At 44.8% G+C, this 19,027-nt stretch overlaps 1 protein-coding gene across 1 annotated transcript in view; it reads right to left on the bottom strand.

The window, feature by feature from the left end:
• Nucleotides 1–19,027, bottom strand: part of LRRC8C (leucine rich repeat containing 8 VRAC subunit C) — a 95,388-nt gene that overhangs the window by 55,755 nt on the left and 20,606 nt on the right. The window lies entirely within an intron of this gene.

The following is a 19,027-nucleotide window of genomic DNA, read 5'->3' on the forward strand; positions in this document are numbered from 1 at the left end:
ATGATCTAAATGGCTCCTAAAAAGTCACTACAAAAAAAGACAAATGATAGCTAGCAGCTGGGCCTTATGACACTAACTGTAGAACTGGAATGTTATTCCAGCCCCTCTCCCTCCTTGCTCTGCAAATTCTTGTGCATACTGGAGATCAAGGCTCCAGCACCAGTTGCTCAGGGAAGCTGTCTCTGAGCTCCCGAAGTCAAACCCGGAAGTTTAAGCTCTCCCAGCACTGTGGATGTGGCTCTCACATCACGATGGCCCCTGTCATAGACACCGTGTTCTGTCCATTTGTGTTCTTAGGTTCATGTGGGTCTCCCCCTAGACTATAAGCTCCATAAGGGCAGTAATAATGTCTGCCTTGTTCATCACTGTTGTCCCAACTGCTAAACAGTGTTTGGCACATAACAGGTGCTCATATATTAATTGATTGAATAAATGAAGAACCCATTAAAAATAAAGTTACAAGAAAAGTCTAAGTACAAGATATCAGATACATTATTTTGAATCCTTTGTCAGCAAAAGGAAAATAACCTGGGGCTGGCACTGTGGCGTAGCAGGTAAAGCCATCACCTGCAGCACCAGCATCCCATATGGGCTCTGGTTCAAGTCCTGGCTGCTCCACTTCCGATCCAGCTCTCTTGTGGCCTGGGAAACCAGTGGAAGATGGCCTGGGTCCTCGGGCCCCTGTACCCTCCTGGGAGACCAGGAAGAGGCTCCTGGCTCCGGGCTTTGGATGGGCACAGCTCCGGCTGTTGCGGCCAATTGGGGAGTAAACCAGCGATGGAAAACCTCTCACTCTCTGCCTCTCCTTCTCTTTCTGTGTGGCTCTGACTTTCAAATAAATAGATAAATAAATCTTTAAAAAAATTCATTAAAAAAAGGAAAATAACCATCAACTCACCTGGAATAAGATGCAAAGCAGCACCATCTTTATAGACAAACTGTATAGTATTTTAAAATGGAATACACGCAGTTGCTATTATTAGAAAGGAAGCTGACTTGGGGCTGGATGAGGTATTCCTGAGAAAACCAACTCAAAAATACCTACAGCCTTGCCAAATGTATTTTTAAAGATGACTGAAAGACCCAGAAAACAAGATATGGAAGCCTAGAAATACACCAGCTTCCATGGTGACATCTAGAGTTGATTTCGGGATGGATTTTGTTCAGCCGCCTCATCAGTGGTATGAAAGGGTGAACTGGGGGCACTTGGAAGCGGTCAAACCAGCTCTGGAGTTGTCACATTGTAGATTTAAATACATCAATCCCAGTACTAAAATATGAAAAGTTACATAGAAATATCACAGGAATTCAATTAAAACCTGAGGTGTAGTAGAAAAAAAGTAAGGCAACAAAAAGAAAAAAAAAAACTTATTTTAAACTTACCTCAAAGATGAGAGACCTTGGGAAGCTCTGATGAGGAATTTGGGAATGAAATGGACGATCTTTTGGATGATGGAAAATTGGCTTAGGGCCAAGGGAACCGGTTTAGGGACAGGGTTTATGGAACAACTGTGGGGATGTTTGTTTTTATTTGTTCTGTTCCTCTTTCCAGATGACCCAAGTTAACACAGGCCAATGTTTTAGGGATCTAAGAAATAGCTACACAGACATAAATTAAAATTCTTTCTGCAACAACAACTAAAGGGTCCACGCATCAGGAAATGAACATATAAGTTGGTTCACTTTTATTCAATGCCCTTGGCTGCAAGCAAGGTCAGTCTTGGCATTCTTGTGGGAAAGAAGAATTCGTGGAAATGGGGTGGAGAAAGCCATAGAATCAGATTCGCCCTTGGCCTTTCCCTTTTTGAAGACTGAGGGAGGAAGAGGTCATCAGTACAGGTGGCTACTCCCTGAGTACAGTTTCTCAAGGACAGATGAATTGTCTTGAAAAAGCTTTATGTCCCTAGCTCCTACCACAGTGCCTGGCAGCTTTATTCATTTCTCTACAAGTATCAGAATAGATTTTATGCACAAGGTGTTGGGCTTGTACATAAAAGCAATGAGTAAGAAAGACATAACCTTTATATGAAGCTTGCATTATGGTGGGTAGATGGATGGTAAACGATTATATACAACCAAGGACAAATTTCAGAGACTCAGGACATCCAGAGGTGCCTGAGCTATTGAAGGTTCAGGAAGTAACGGTACAGGGAAATGTGATGTGTACGCGGTGACGGTTAGCAAGGCCAGGGCCAGGGCCAGGAGACGACTCCAGATGCAGTGAAAGGTCTGCACTGTGATGCGTTTTCTTCTCAAGATGGGGGCTGGTGCTGTGGCACAGTGGGTTAGGCCACCCTCTGCCGAGCCAATGTCCAATGTGGGTGCCGGTCCAGGTCCCTGCTATTCTGCTTCGAATCTAGCTCCTTGTTGGTGCCCCTGGTGGGTGGCAGAAGATGGCCCAGGTTCTTGGGCTCCTGCTCCCATGTGAGAGACCTGGAGGAGGTTCCTGGCTCCTGGTTTTGGCCTGGCCTGACCCTGGCCTTTGTGTCCCTTTGGGGAGTGAGCCAAGGGATGGAGGATCTCTCCCCCCTCCCCCCCACCTCTGTCGGTCTCTCTCTATCTCTGCTTTCTGTGTCTGACTTTCAAATAAATAATTCTTTAAAAAACGCTCTCTATGATTCATTATAAGTGTTTTGTTTCTGTTTTTGAAGGAGGTTGGACCCTGACATTTTCTATTTCTAGAGACATAGGCTCGAGGTAGCCCAGGCTGGTCTAGACACCCCCAGATAAGGCAGGTAACAAATTATAGATTCTTAGACAAAACTGGCAAAAAGTCACCAAGACTCACTTACCAAGAGTCTCTTTCTAAGGAATATGTGAAAATCTATCCAAACCATCATTTCTATGGAAACAGAGCTTAGCAGCTTCACCTTGCACCTGGATGTTAAGTGAAGCTAACTGCCCTTCAGAATATGTGAATTGGTCCTGACCTATACTGGGTCACCCTCCACCTGATGCCTTAACTCTGATTCAGTGTAAAAATGCCATAAATGCCAAAATGCCATAAATGCCAAATGCCAAAAATGACTATGTAGACCATATTTGGTAACAGGTTCAAAAAATTCTCATCACAAAGAGTAATCATTGTTTTAGTGTCTCATAGAGCAGTCATCATCAATGAGGGCACTGCTCAACAATTTCCTGAGACTCAACACAATGGCAACAGGATGGCCAAAGAATACTTTTTTCCTTGCACCTGTCCAAACCTGAACCAGTGTGCCATGAAGTCACTCCCATTCAAAATCCACCTGTAATTCCCTTGCAGAGACACACAGCAGAGTCAGCCTTTGGTCAGAGGGCAGTCTCCTTTGGTCTGGGTTTTTACTTTTCTCTTTTTCTTCCTCTCTCCCTTTGATATGCCCTTTGCCCTTCCCTTTATTCCTTCCTCCTCCTCCTCCTCTCTATCCTTCCTTCCTCCAGGTCTCATTCAACATTTCTCACCTATAAAGTGCCAGGCACTGGGGATAAAAGATGAACAAGAAGTTCTAATACAATATGCGTGCAACAGACCTATAAACAAGGAGACTCAGAAACGTGTTATCCCTTTTCTTTGCTCCCCAGCTCTTTATACTGACTCAAACTCAAAGGGTTGAAGCAAGTCAGACATGTGCTGGGAAACCTGCATGCCAACCAGGGAACTCATTCTTGCATGTGGCCCACAAAGACATCTGCCAGAGAGGGGCAGGGTACAAAACTAAACAGGAGATCGCCCTGGGATGAAGAGCGGAAATTGAAATAAAAAGGCACCTTAATTTTCACAATCTGAAATTAGACATGGAATAGATTCACACATACGTTCTTGATAAATCCAATATAAATTCTTGCAATTCGCCATTCAGAACCCAAGAACCAAACAGTTTTTTCATAAGAGGTACTTGAATAAGCTTTTTTTTTTTTTTTTTTTTTTTTTGACAGGCAGAGTGGACAGTGAGAGACAGAGACAGAGAGAAAGGTCTTCCTTTTGCCGTTGGTTCACCCTCCAATGGCCGCCGCGGCCGGCGCGCAGCGGCCGGCGCACCGCGCTGATCCGATGGCAGGAGCCAGGAGCCAGGTGCTTCTCCTGGTCTCCCATGGGGTGCAGGGCCCAAGCACCTGGGCCATCCTCCACTGCACTCCCTGGCCACAGCAGAGAGCTGGCCTGGAAGAGGGGCAACCGGGACAGAATCCGGCGCCCCGACCAGGACTAGAACCTGGTGTGCAGGCGCCGCTAGGCGGAGGATTAGCCTATTGAGCCGCGGCGCCGGCCTTGAATAAGCTTTTATATATTCAATATCTTCCTCCATTATTTCTTTTTTAAAAAGATTTATTTACTTATTTGAAAGGGAAAATTTACAGAGAGAAGAAAGAGGGAGCGCTTCCATCCACTCGTTTACTCCCTAAATGGCAGCCAATGGCCGGAGCTTGGCAGATCAGAGGCCAGAAGCGAGGAGCCAGGAGCTCCTTCCAGATCTTCAAGACTTGGGCCATCTTCTGCTGCCTTCCCAGGCATATTAGCAGGGAGCCGGATAGGAAATGCAGCAGCTGGGTCTCAAATCAATGCCATAAGGGATACCAGTGCTATTGGCTAAGGCTTAACCCACAGCGCCACAGGGCCCGTCTCCTCCAGTATGTCTTAAGCTCCTATTTTTCTGGTGAGAAGGTTCACAGCTATTTTCTAGTCATCAGTAGGTTTTGTAATATCACCAAATACCTAGGCACTACCTGAGCAGTGCATTATGATGACAAAGAAAAGTAGAAAACAACTGTGCAAGCAAAGTAGCTGCAAGAATTAAACCAGAGAAAAACCTGTAAGGACATAAATGAGTCAGCAAGGGGGCATAACAGCCTTAAGGGCATCAACTTCAAAGAGAAAATGAAATTATTTAGGTTGCCCTAGTAACACCAAGGTAAAATGTGGGAATGAAAATGCGGGGTTTAACATTAAAAAAGCCTTCTTCAGCAATAAGATCTCTCACAACACAGAATGAGCTTTACCATAGCAACATGCAAAAAAGATGTAAACAGATTAAATTCAGAAAAGAGCCAAGGGAGTGGAAGCATGGAAATAAGGATTAAACTGAACTAATAAATATTCTGCCCCTTTTCTTCAACGCAGAGAATTAACCAGGGGGGATGCCAAAGGGACTGCAGGGATCAAACGAGACTTCCCTCAGTAATATATGCTCTTTAAAAAGTTTTAAAGTTCTCTGTTAGGTACGCATATTATTTCCACCCACTCATTTTCACACGAAAGGCACAGACTCTCCATTCATTCTAAAGCTCTGGTTTTATTAGGAAAAGGCCAAGGAAAAAGCAGACACAAGAAACAGAAACATCCCCCTAGGTTACATTTTCTATCCTAGCACTCCATTTTTTGGGGGGAGATACGTATCTATTTGGGAGTGGTTCTTCTTGAGAACAACTGTGCTCACACAGACACACAGTATGAAAGCAATGCTATCAAGTCATGGTGGGCGGGAACACGGCACTGAGTTGAGTGTCTGAGTCTGAATCCTGGCTCTACCACTTGGATGCCAGGGGACCACGAGCAGGTTCCTTCTTCTTTCCGTTCCTTCATCTTTAACATGGAGGAAAGGACAGTATCTTTCTCCACAGTGTTGTTGGAAAGGGTATCAGAGATAATTGCAGCAAACCCTAATTGTAGTTCTAGGCAAAAGTGCACTCAATATATGACAACTGCCAACATTATCAACAGAATGACATATTTGTTAAGTGTGATGGAGAATTTACCATTTCTTCAAATTTTCTTTGTGGTAAGAAAGCTTAACCAAAGTTCTACCCTACAGTTTTTACTTTTTTTTTTTTAAAGATTTATTTTTTGAAAGAGCCACAGAGAGGCAGAGGCAGAGACAGAGAGAAAACTCTTCCATTGGCTGGTTCACTCCCCAGATGGCCGTAACAGCTGGAGCTGTGCCAATCTGAAGCCAGGAGCCAGGAGCTTCTTCCAGGTCTTCATGCAGGTGCAGGGCCCAAGGTCTTGGGCCATCTTCCACTGTTTTCCCAGGCCATAGCAGAGAGCTAGATCAGAAGTATAGCAGCTGGGATTCGAACTGGTGCCCGTATGGGATGCCGGCACTGCAGGTGGTGGCTTTACCTGCTATGCCACAGCACTGACCCCAGGTATAATGTTATTTAGTGCCTCTGGAGCTTATCCAGAGATAAGCTCATTGCACCTATTCATTAGATATTCCCCATTTTTCTCTTCCACCTAGCAACCACCAATTCACTCTTCAATTTTATGAATTTGACCATTTTAGATATTTGATATAATATGTAAGTGGAATGTAAGTGGAATCATGCCTATTTGTCTATCTGTAACTGGTATATTTCATTTAGCTTAATTCCCTTTGGTTCAGCCATGTCACCACACATTGCAGAATTTCCTTATTTCTAAAGGCTGAAGAATAGTCCGCTGGAGGTAAATACTACCTTTTCTTTTCCCGCTCACCTGCCAATGAGCATTTAGTGTGTTTCCAGATCTTAGTTACTTTGAATAGGAGCGTTCACTATTAAGATTAAAATTTCTTGGGGTGGGCATTTGACCTAGTGATTAAGCTGCCAGTTGGGTTGCCCACCACCCATATCAGAGTCCCTTTCTCAAGTCCTGACTCCACTCTGATTCCATCTTTCTGCTAATGTATATGCTAGAGGACAGCATGTGATAGTTCAAGGGTAGTTAAGTTCCTACCACCTAGGTGGAAGACGCTGATTAAGTTCCTAGCTCCTGGCTTCAGCCCAGTCCAGCCCCAGCATTTGCAAATACTTGGGGAGTTAACCAATGAATGAGTTCTGTCTCAAATAAGAAAAAAAAAGAATAAATCTTTAAAAAAGAATAAGAATTTCTTGGTGTTTAGAGCCTACTATTGTAGCTTGGGATAACACACAAAAAATTAATTTCTTTATAACAACTGAAGGAATAAACTTTGAAAGAATCAATTGTGTTAAATGGGCAAGGAGAAGTATAACAACAGATATTTAATGCCATTGGTCTTGCTAATTGCTAGGCATTGAAACAACATAAAATGTTACTTGTGGAATCTCCATATTAAATCCATCAGGAAGGTGTATCTCTGCTCTACAGAAAAGGAAATAGGCAAAGAGAGATTACATAATTTTCCCAAAGGCTACAAAGCCTATGGATGGCATAGCAAAAACTCTAGCCTGGGTCCATCAGATTCCAATGTCCAAGCTAATTCCACTTCACAAGGAAAACTGGTTGGTTTCTAATCATCTCCTTTATGGGAAATTCAGAGCTGGCATGTATTGGCAATAGCACGTATTTAGGAAGTTATCTATCTAAGGGCTGTATACAGGGCAATAATATTTGCAACCTGAACATTCTAGTGTACTATCTGAAACTGAGCAAGAAATCTAGCTTGAGAACAGATCTTTGTAGAGGTGGTAAAGGATTCACCCTTCTGACCATAAAGGAGACATTTAAATGGAACTCATCCTTCTATTGAGCTAGAAAAATGGAAGTTTACCAGAGCCACAGAAGCACTTTGATATGACTCTGGGTAGTTATACCTGTTTTTCATTTGATGCTAAATCCTTGGGTGGAGTGTGCAGTTCCCAAATATTGCACAGTTCCAGTCTCCTCTGGGTCATCTGCAAGTGGTTTCCAGGAACTCAGTGCAGCCAAACAGCAAGAACCTTCTGTACTGAGAACTTGAATACTGGGAAACTTATTCCAAATTCAAACAGAAAGAGAGTGACTACTTATTTCCTTTTCATTGTTCTTATTCAAATTAATTTGGTCAAGATACTCAATTGCAAGTATTAGCCAGGCCGGCCCCTAGAAAATTATCCACATCTCTCTCGTCTGATGTTCCAGCCAAGTGTTTTGCTTTACTGCAGAGATGCCATAAAGAAGATTCATTTTTCTATGACTTGTTCAAATGTTCAGTGCTTTTAGGTTTTTGTTTTATTATGACTCTGCATTCCTGGCATCCCCATCCGGAACCCACAATGTTTCCAGAAGCAGGATATAGAAAATACTTTAGCCGAACTTTAAGTAGAAGAGTCCCATGGGTATGTCAAGTCTCTTTCCAAACCATAGGGACTCAGCCTTAGTTCTGCTCAAGTGGACCACTCTGACGTTTGAGCTCTGTCAGGGGAATATGATTTGTGGTGTGATTTCATGACAGCCTGAGCTGCAGGTGCTCTCATGCTGGATACCGGCATCCTTCCCAAACGTCCACCCTAGAAATCCAGAAGATGGAGTTGCCCCTGATTAAAGGGTGCACGAGAGCAGGTTTGGGGAGCGGGAGGAATGAGGACTTTGGCGAAGGATGAGTTAAGTCGGTCACATCCATCAGACGTCCAGGAGGAAGGACTCCACAGACAACTGCATATATTAGACTACGGTTAGCAAAGCTCTGGGCTAGAGATACAGATTTTGGAGTCATTGGAATGCTGACAGTGATTAAGGCCACAGAATGGAACCACTTACGGAGCACAGAGAAAAGAGAGAACTAAGGACATCCTGCAGCAAGGAGCATTTGCCATGGTATGGGCAGGGATGTTGCTCTCTCACTTCCTTCTGGTCTCTAATGTCGCTTCAGAAATGCCTCCTCTGGTCTCTCTCTGGGAAATATTACTAACAACTCACCAGCAGAGGCATACCCCCAGCATGCTCTTTCTCATCCTTCCAGTTGCTTTACCCAGTAGCATTAACTTTATCAGACACATTCTATATGTGTTCACTTGTGTATCTGTCTGTCTCCTGATTTATAAATTAAGTTCCCTAAGAATCAGGACTTTGGGCCCAGCATTGTGGCATAGCGGGTTAAGCTCCTGTCAGCCGTGCCAGTATCCCATATAGGTACCAGCTGCTCCATTTCCTATCCAACTCCCTGCTAATGGCTTAGGAAAGCAGTAAAAGGTGGCCCAAGTGCTTGGGCCCCTGTACCCATGTGGGAGATCTGGAAGAAGCTCCTGGCTCCTGGCTTCAGATGGGCCTAACTCCGGCTGCTGTGGACATCTGGAGAATGAACCAGCTGATGGAAGACCTCTCTCTCTCTCTGTCTCTCCCTGTCTCTCTCTGTAACTCTGCCTTTCAAATAAATAAGATAAATAATTTTTAAAAAAAGAATCAGGGCTTTATTTGTGTTCATTCCTATCTCCTAGTGACTAGAACAGTGCTTGGCACATAAAAAACTACTTGATCAATAATTGCTGAGTGCTGGAATGAAAATTGAGTATATACTGACTCTGAAATTCTTCCAGCTGTAAAAATGAATAACTGCAATCTTTACATGAAGAGCAGAATTTAGAGTAAGAGTGAACTCATTCTGTGGGAGAGAAACACCAAATTTCTTCCGCATTTCTCAGGGTACCTGCATGCTGCTTAGGGGCAAAGGGCGAGCAAAGAAGTCTTAAGAGGCCACCTAAGAGACCCGTGTGGAAGTGCAAATGGGAAGTCTTCTATTTTGTCTTTTTTTTTTATTTGACAGGTAGAGTTATAGACAGTGAGAGAGAGAGAAAGGTCTTCCTTCTGTTGGTTCACCCCCCAAATGACCGCTACGGCCAGTGCTGCGTTGATCCAAAGCCAAGAGCCAGGTGCTTCCTCCTGGTCTCCCATGTGGGTGCAGGGCCCAAGCACATCCTCCACTGCCTTCCTGGGCCACAGCAGAGAGCTGGACTGGAAGAGGAGCAACCGGGACTAGAACCTGGCGCCCATATGGGATGCCGGTGCCGCAGGTGGAGGATTAACCAAGTGAGCTATGGCGCCGGCCCTCTATTTTTGTCTTATTCAGGGAGTTAGGAGAAGGAGGAAAGGAGAGGAGTTGGACAAGAGGGGTTCCTGCCTGATATACTTGTGAAACATGGGCTCCTTACAATAGAATTAGTAGTGTCACATTCTTTCCTCTGCTCCCATTGTCCACTTCTGCCACCTTCTGGGGTCCCACCATGGATCAGGTGAAGACTCCGAGAAGGAAAGTGCAGGTGTTCGTGAAGGAGCAGTCATGTAGCAGACAGCACTGACAGTCTGGGTCAAATCACCCAGTGACAAATGATCAGTAAGGCACAAGCACCACAAGATGGGTGTGGAAGGACCGGGAAGTTATGAGGATCAGTAATGGAACAAATCAGTAATAAAGTTCTTAAAAACATACAGTGCTGAGCTTGTGGTATTCAAGAGCCAGAGTTTGCCTTTTGCTGTAACTAGCATTATTCACCTCCCTTACTAGAGTTAGGACTCTGATTGGTTTTTTAGAGGACTGTGGAAAATTTTAGATGAACATTTATTTAAGGGTAACAAATTCCACCTTCAGAACTAAATCCAGATTCCCAACATTTCAGACCGACCTCTGCCATTTCCCTGGTCCAAGCCACCATCTTTTGACCAGATTATGAAGACAGCTTCCTAATTGATCTCCCTGCTTCTATCATTGACCCTGATAGGTTACTCTTAACTGAACATCTAGAATGATCCTCGTAAAATACACAATTTCTCTTCTGCTCAAAATGCTCTAATAATTCTCAGAGAAAAAAGCCAAAATGCTATAAAGCCCTACGCAATCGCACTCCCATCCCATCCCTGTCTGTTTCTCTCTCTCTCTCTTTTTTAATTTATTTGACAGATAGAGTTAGACAGTGAGAGGGAGAGACAGAGAGAAAGGTCTTCCTTCCGTTGCTTCACTCCCCAAATGGCCGCCACGGCCAGCGCTGCGCGGATCCGAATCCAGGAGCCAGGTGCTTCCTCCTGGTCTCCCATGTGGGTGCAGAGGCCCAAGCACTTGGGCCATCCTCCACTGCCTTCCCGGGCCACAGCAGAGAGCTGGACTGGAAGAGGAGCAACCAGGACTAGAACTCGGTGCCCATATGGGATGCCAGCACCGCAGGCGGAGGATTAACCAAGTGAGCCACAGCACCGGCCCCAGTTGCCTCTCTTGTACACTTACTTTGCTCCATCCACACTGTTCCTTCAAGCAGTTCCTTGAACATCCAAATTCAATACTGGCTCAGGCTCTTTGCATTTGCTGTCATTCTACCTGGAACTCTCTTCATGGTATCTGTATGGCTCCTTCCTATGCCTTCTTCAGGCCTTAAAGTCGTCAGGATTTCTACTGGTTTTCTTTTCTTCTTTTTTTTTTTTTTTCCATCTCTGTCACTACCACCCCTGTCTAAGCCATCATCACCCCTTGTTTGTATAACATGGAGAGTCAATTTAATATTATATTCCATTTCTGCTCCTCTGGACTCTTTCTCCCTTATTTTTCTCCATAAGCACTTAACACCTTTGAACATATTATGTGGACTTTAGTTATTTATGTATTTCCTTTTCTGACTTCTGCCTCTTGAATGTAAGTCCCACAGGGGCAGGAATTTTTGCCCGATTTGGAAACTTTTGTCATCCAGTAGATATTTGTTGAATGAAAGAGTAAAGCAGCAGAAATAAAGCTATGGAGAAACATTACGTAAATTGAGACAAGCTGTGCTGAGAGCCTAGCAGGACGAGGAAAAACTGAAGGACCAAATAGAAAGGTTCCACCTTTACACAAAGCAAGCTTAGCATTGCTGCCTGAGATACCTACGGGAGACCTATTGCTAAATGACTCAAGAAAAGGTTCCAGAACAAAGCCTGTGGCTTGGTCACGCCAAGGAGAGGAAAGAATAGCAGACCACATCTGCATGGTGAGCCTTGCTCTCTGGAAGCAGACTGCAGGACAAGAAAGCCAAAGATAGGATTTCTCTAACAGCCAACATTACTTCCTGAAACCCGAAAGGGCCATGTGTTTCCAAAGGGAGAACATGTGGGCCAATATTAAATTAGGAACTCTGATTGGAAAACCTGTTGATAGAATCTGGTCAGAGTTGGTCTGCTGGAATTTATTAGAGAACATCTGGGGCGAATAAATCCCAGCATAGGTAGAGGAGTGGCTCTCAACCTTGGCTGTGCCATGATAGCATCCTAGACAACTTGAAAACCTTGCTGTTGGGTACAACTGATCAGAATCCATGGGGTGGGACCCAGGCACAGATGCATAAAGGTCCTTCTCGGGTGATTCCAACATGCTGCTGAGGCCGAGACTTGTACCCATAGAAACAGGTTTCCTGTTGCAATAAAAAGAAAAAGCTACGCCCCAAATGAGGTCCCAGGCAGAAGCCAGAGCTTTATCTGAGCCTACAACACAGAACCTTCTCACTCAAAATGATTTCAACACTTAATGACTTTCTTTTTTTTTTTTTTTTTTTTTTTTTTTTTTAATTTTTTTTTTTTTTTTTATTTTTTTTTTTTTTGACAGGCAGAGTGGACAGTGAGAGAGAGAGACAGAGAGAGAAAGGTCTTCCTTTGCCGTTGGTTCACCCTCCAATGGCCGCCGCTGCAGCCGGCGCACCGTGCTGATCCGATGGCAGGAGCCAGGATCCAGGTGCTTCTCCTGGTCTCCCATGGGGTGCAGGGCCCAAGCACCTGGGCCATCCTCCACTGCACTCCCTGGCCATAGCAGAGAGCTGGCCTGGAAGAGGGGCAACCGGGACAGAATCCGGCGCCCTGACCGGGACTAGAACCCGGTGTGCCGGCGCCGCAAGGTGGAGGATTAACCTATTGAGCCACGGCGCCGGCCCACTTAATGACTTTCTACTTTAATACTGTACTACCTTTAGCTACTATTTACCTGCACACCCCCTCTTCCCAGGTCAACCTGTCAGGACTGACAAGCTCCCCAGCGTGGCCCACCCTCCCTCAGGTGGATTGTGCCACTGGGATCATATTTGGAGGGGTCTCAGACCACAAGGGCAGAGTCCTATTTTGGAAGCCTGTGGCTGGATATTTTCATCTGCAGTCCAAGAGCGACACTCCTACCTGCTCAGCTCACTGCTTCACTCCTGGGTTATTTATATCCCCCTCTATCTCCCCTCCCACACTGCAAACTCTGTCAGGCCAGAAATCAGGTTCTCATTGGCACTCCCAGTGCCTGACCTAGTTGTGTGAGCAGTAACAGTTTTCCATGACACACAGCTCCATGGGTAGCAGTGATTCAGGAACCTTGCTGAATATAGATGAGGCTCTCAATGGTACAAATGCAGTTCCACTGGGGTCCATGTTTAGTTGATAACTGTTTTTATTTTAGAGTAACAGTGAGTATTGATCTTAGTTAGCAAAGCTCTCTGTATTTATAAACCCCACAACATGAGCTAAGGTGAAAGGCACTCCACTGGTCTTCTTTAACCCCCCCCCATATATCCCTAGGCTGTGAATACTACAAAGTGACCTTCTGGAAGAAATTGGGACTTACGCAGGTTAAATGTCCTCCCTGGGGTTACACAGTACAGGGCGTGAATACACCCAGATAATACACTTTTAGAGCCTGTTCTCCTAAGTCACCAACCATAAAGTTCCATGGACAACAGAAATAACAGAATAGAAAAGTGAAATGAAGTCCTTCTTGATTTTAGGATTAGTTAACAAGAATAGGTGCTTTCCAAGTGTTTCTTAAAAACTGTAAGTGACAACACATAAAATATCCTAACTTACATTATAATATCACAGATATCAGATATTCACAACAAATGTACACTACTAAGGATATAATACATAGGGATTTTAAAAAATGTGTTTGCTGTTTGCACTGGCAGTGGCTCCTAACTTTGGCTTTAAAAGAGGCTTCACCTTTTAACTCTATAGATTCTGAGTCAGGGGCTTAATAATGTTAATGAATTTAAAGGACAAAATCTCCATCTAAAAGCTGATGTGTCCATTTTTAGCATAATGTACACACATATTTATAATAAATATTTTATGGTTTATGACTCAAAATGAAATATAATGATATATAAGTTGGCCGGCGCCGCGGCTCACTAGGCTAATCCTCCTCCTTGTGGTGCCGGCACACCGGGTTCTAGTCCCGGTCGGGGCGCCAGATTCTGTCCCAGTTGCCCCTCTTCCAGGCCAGCTCTCTGCTGTGGCCAGGGAAGGCAGTGGAGGATGGCCCAAGTGCTTGGGCCCTGCACCCCATGGGAGACCAGGAGAAGTACCTGGCTCCTGCCATCGGATCAGCATGGTGCACCGGCCGCGGCGGCCATTGGAGGGTGAACCAAAGGCAAAGGAAGACCTTTCTTTCTGTCTCTCTCTCTCACTGTCCACTCTGCCTGTCAAAATTAAAAAAAAAAGAAATATAATGATATATAATTTGAATGTTTTATCAACTGCTTAGTTTTGTAAAACTAATGAAGATTTCCTTAATCCTACTGATAGGTGATCCTAACATAAAAATAGAGATGGTGCTTAGGCATAATATGTCTAAAAATGAGGGCACTGCTACCTATTTTTAAAACATAGTGATTCTACCACTTCTCCCATTTCTACTTAATAAAATGCCCTACAGTATGAGATATTGAAATATGGAGAATGACTATTTTAAACCTACTGAGGTTAAAATTTTTTTACATTTTTTAAGACTATATTCTATAAACAAATGTATTTAAAAATAGGCTTCATTCCCAGTTTCCAAGCAAACACACCCAAATAGATTAATTAATACATCAGAGCATAGACTGTTTTCAAATGCTATAATTAACCCTGCTGATGATGTCAGACAAACAATTTTGATTCAGTGAATATGTCAACAGGAAGAGGTCTAGCAGATGCACAAAAATTCCAAGCAAACTAATTCTCGGATTGAAGCTACTTCATTACCAGAACCGCTAGTGAACCTAAACAGTGGTGCGGCCAAAGAGCAGCAGGCATGACCACTGTTTTCAAGATCTGCGGTTTCCACATATAAGGAACGTCTTCTGTAGATGCGGTGCAAGGGGCCTTTCTTAAAGCGCGGGGTGTGTCAACTGCAAAAGAACTCAGTCTTGCTGAGTAAATGTAAAGGCACTCTCCCCCACACACTTGCATGCTGCAGATTTTCCAGAAATAACGTCCGCTGCCTGACATGGACAACACACCTTACTGTTCCCCTAAATTACTTATGTTTTGGCTTCTAAATATGATACCATTTTGTGCCCAAGTTTGGCCCCAATTTGGGCTTAACTTTTTTTCGTCTTCTACAGAAAAAGAGATCCTCTGGAAATTTTGCAGAAACTGACTATCATCAAGTATCTTCCAACGTGCAAGGCCATTGCTTACTGAGTCCACTCTCAAGGAGGTACAGCATTCATTCATAAAGGCAGGACATGCTCCTGTGCAGAGCATCAGCATTATATTACCAGCACATTAACAGAAAACCTAGCAGCAATTTGTGAGCATTCTCTACGAACTGATCAAAGTTTCATACATTTAGGGTGATATCATGTCTTTATATTAATAAAATTTTAATGCAAAACTTAAATGCAATTTGTGCACATTCTGTTCTCTATGGACAGATTAGGGTTGTTTTGTTTGTTTGGGGGGGGCATGAAGTTGTTGGTCTAAAATAATATAAGTTCACAGAAAAATTAATAAAAAATGCTCCTGTCATTATCTTACACGTATATATTACTTCATTGGACATCTGCATTCCTAGAACTCTAAGTTTAGTCATAAACAGCCACATTCATCTACAAAATAAAAATAAAAAAGGAAGACATTTGTACTCATCACTTTGTATAATATAAAGCAGTGGGAGCCAGAGCTGTGGTGCAGTAGTTCGAATATTCACCTGCAGTGCCGACATCCCATATAGGCACCGGTTCAAGACCTGGCTGCTCCACTTCCGATCCAGCTCCCTGCTGATGGTCTGGGAAAGCAGTGGGAGATGGCGCAAGTGCTTGGGCCTGTGCACCCATGTGTGACAGCCAGAGGAAGCTCCTGGCTCCTGACTTCAGATGGGCTCAGCTCCAGCCATTGCAGCCATTTGGGAGGTGAACCAACGGATGGAAGACCTCTCTGCCTCTCCTGTGTGTAACTATGCCTCTCAAGTAAATAAATAAATCTTTAAAAAAATAGTGCAGTGGCTAAAATATAAATTTATAGTCACAGAGACCTGGATTTAAAATGTAGTGCTACAGTTACTAGCTGGTGACCTTAGGCATGCTATTTAGCCTCCTTAAATTCTGCACACTTGGAAACACACCTGATGGTAAATGTGACAAACGCGAACTTATTATTTAAGAAAATAGTAGCTAGCTTTTCTCTGGGTTCTGAAAATCCTCTTTCCTGTGTATTCCTCTATATCTACTTTTTCAAGCAAAATGCCAAAAAGAACACCAGAATTGCAGTGTCCTTGTCAAAACACTTGGTAATTTTTTCCCTTGTCACACATACACCAATTTCTCAAAATCAACCATTTCTAATTCCACATGTGAGTTGTCTCTGTTGCATGACATACCAGAACAAAACTCTTGGGAATGCCAGCCTGCTCTTAGCCTTGAATGAGCTATCTGGAAATCCAGGGTCTCAGAAGGGCAGTTCTACTATGTCCACCGCAGACTCTGTGCCTCGTGGAGCTTACTCAGCACCACCCGAAGTTCTAAGGAAGCCTCGACAGCTGAACTATTCATGGTCAGAACTACCTGGTTCCTCAAGAACAAGCGCCCACCCTGGCCAACACCGTACAGGTGCTCAGACCTGCGGGTGTGATGATGGGGACATGACTGGAAAGGCTGTTTCTCTGATGATGGCCACCCAAGGGCACAGCTGTCTCCCTGGGGCCTAAGGATGGCCAGCAGCAGTGGCCAGGGAAATCAGCTGCAATCTGTGGCACAGACTCTTTTTTTAAGATTTATTTATGTTGAAAGTCAGAGTTACAGAGAGAGAGGGAGAGACTGAGAGAGGGGTCTGGCATCTACTGGTTCACTCCCCAGATGGACGTTAACAGCCAAGGCTGGTCCAGGCTGAAGCCAGCAGCTAGGAGCTTCTTCTGGGTCTCCCATGTGGGTACAGGGGCCCAAGCACTTGAGTCATCTTCTGCTGCTCTTCCCAGGCCATTAGCAAGCAGGTGGCTTGGAAATAGAGCATTGGGGACATAAGCTGTGCCCAGAGGAGATGCCAGTGTCACAGGCGGCAGCTTTACCTGCTATGCCACAGTGCCAGCCTGCCGCAGCCTATTAAGGGACATATCCTGGAAGCTGAGTCACACTTCCTCCAGCAGCGGTTACCAAAAGGGCCCTTATGTTGAATCTTTGATGCTCTCTGTGACCCTAGCTGGAAGATGGCAGCACCACAGTGGGACAGGCAGCTGGTCTAATACTCAGCATCTCCTTTTTACATAATAATAGGTAAGGACATGTCCTGGTCCCATTTAGGTGGCTGTGGCCATGTGATTTAGTCCTGGAATACAAATGGAAAGGATATATTCAACCCAGAATAGCACCCTTAAAGGATAGGACCTTGACCTCCATGTATCTCCCTCTCCACTGCTGAGATGGGGTGTGGCTCCATGTGAAACATTTGTGATCAGACAAGCAAGGGATACCTGTGAAACATCAAGATATAAGGAGAGGGGCTAGCATTGTAGTGCAGCAGGCTAACCCACCACTGCGATACTGGCATCCCATACTGTAGTGCTGGTTCAAGAACCAGCCACTCCACATCTGATTGAGCTTCCTGTTAATATGCCCGGGAAGGCAGAATCTGTGGGGGAGACTGGGATGGAGTTCCTGAACTCAGCCTTGCCCAACCCTGATCATTTGGGGAATGAACCAGAGATTGGAAGATTCTCAATCTCTTTCTCTTCATTGCTCTGCCTTTTATTCAAATAAATCTCAGAAAAAGTCCTAAGGAAGCCAAGCCCTCCACATCACAGACCCACATGATTGTGTCCAGGAAAGAAAGAGTGTTGTTTTGTGTTTAAGTCACCACTGTGTTTGGGGGTGGAGGTTGTAGAGAGGAGGTACAGGGTACAGAGGTGTTTGAGCTCAGAGCCTACCTCTCAAGTCACATCAGGCAGAGCTCCCACCCTGGAGCAGAGCCTTGCATATCAAGTGGAGGTGGGGGAAGGAAAAGTACCAATAGACTACATAGGCTCATTTTTCCTGGCACACCAACTTAAAGATTTTGGATTAAAAAGAAATGTTATTGGGGCCGGCGCTGTGCACAGCGGGTAAAGCCGCCACCTGCAGTGTTGGCGGCATCCCATATGGGTGCTGGTTCTAATCCCGGCTGCTCCACTTCCAATTCAGCTCCCTGCTAATGCCCTGGGAAAGCAGTAGAAGATGGCCCAAGTCCTTGGGCCCCTGTACCCACATGGGAGACCTGGAGGAAGCTCCTAGATCCTGGCTTCAGATTGGCACAGCTCGGGCCAGTGCTGCCAATTCGGGAGTGAACCAGCAGATGGAAGACATCTCTTTCTCTCTCTCTTTCTCTCTCTCTCTCTCTCTCCCCTCCTCCCTCCCTCTTTCTCTCTCTCTCTGCCTCTCCTTCTCTCTGTGTAACTCTGACCTTATATGAACTTATATTGTAACTTATATTAACACCAACAAGAATACAGAGTCAAAGGAAAAAAATTGTGTGATTTTTAAAGTTAAAATACAGGTTGAGCCTCCCTGATCCAAAATTTTTTTTTTTTTTTTTTTGACAGGCAGAGTGGACAGTGAGAGAGAGACAGAGAGAAAGGTCTTCCTTTTGCCGTTGGTTCACCCTCCAATGGCCACCGTGGCCGGCGCGCTGCGGCCAGCGCACCGCGCTGATCCGATGGCAGGAGCCAGGAGCCAGGTGCTTTTCCTGGTCTCCCATGGGGTGCAGGGCCCAAGCACCTGGGCCATCCTCCACTGCACTCCCTGGCCACAGCAGAGGGCTGGCCTGGAAGAGGGGCAACCGGGACAGAATCCGGCGTCCCGACCGGGAGTAGAACCCGGTGTGCCGGCGCCGCTAGGCGGAGGATTAGCCTAGTGAGCCGCGGCGCCGGCCCCAAAATTCTGAAATCTGAAATGCTCCAAAATGCAAAACTTTGTGAATGTTCCACTCTGTCACATATTTGTCCAATTAGTACATTGATATATTGGATATATATCCTTTTGGATACACACACACATACACACACATTTTTGGATGGTATTGGGGCTAAAGATGCTGTAGGCCTGATCTTGGAAGGCACTGGGATAGTAGGAATCATAAGCCTGTAGCAATGACATCCAAGTGGAATTAATGCCCCGA

Source organism: Oryctolagus cuniculus, chromosome 7 (genome assembly GCF_051225735.1).
Source record: "Oryctolagus cuniculus isolate XC-2025 breed Fujian yellow rabbit chromosome 7, ASM5122573v1, whole genome shotgun sequence".
In the NCBI taxonomy this organism is placed as follows: domain Eukaryota; kingdom Metazoa; phylum Chordata; class Mammalia; order Lagomorpha; family Leporidae; genus Oryctolagus; species Oryctolagus cuniculus.